This window comes from Morus notabilis, unplaced genomic scaffold (genome assembly GCF_000414095.1).
Source record: "Morus notabilis unplaced genomic scaffold, ASM41409v2 Scaffold621, whole genome shotgun sequence".
NCBI classification, from domain to species: domain Eukaryota; kingdom Viridiplantae; phylum Streptophyta; class Magnoliopsida; order Rosales; family Moraceae; genus Morus; species Morus notabilis.
Window position 1 is genome coordinate 187,518 of NW_010363239.1, and position 332 is coordinate 187,849.

General features: G+C 35.2%; 1 pseudogene; it reads right to left on the reverse strand.

Annotated features, from left to right (window-relative positions):
- Nucleotides 1-332, reverse strand: part of LOC112092657 — a 5,043-nt pseudogene that overhangs the window by 2,886 nt on the left and 1,825 nt on the right.

Consider the following 332-nt stretch of genomic DNA (forward strand, 5'->3'; position numbering starts at 1 on the left):
GTTCGAAATTCAAATTGGAGATAGAGATTGGATTCCTTTTAGAAGTTTGACTTCTACTCTATAAATACTATTTTTGAGACAATTTTCGGAATGGTTTTTTGCCCTAATTTTAGAGGTAGCCGAAATTTCTCTATAGAAATTTTAGAAACAATTTTTCAGCCCTAAGAGTTAAGGCTGGCCGAAATTCTCAAGAGAAAAAGGAAGGAAAAATTTTTTCTCCAAAAATTCCACATCGTGCATGCGATGGTGTTTGTGGAAATTTGAGTGTTTATTGTAACCCGTTTTGTCTCATGTGTGCCCACACACACGTCTTCATGGATTCTAGGAATTGA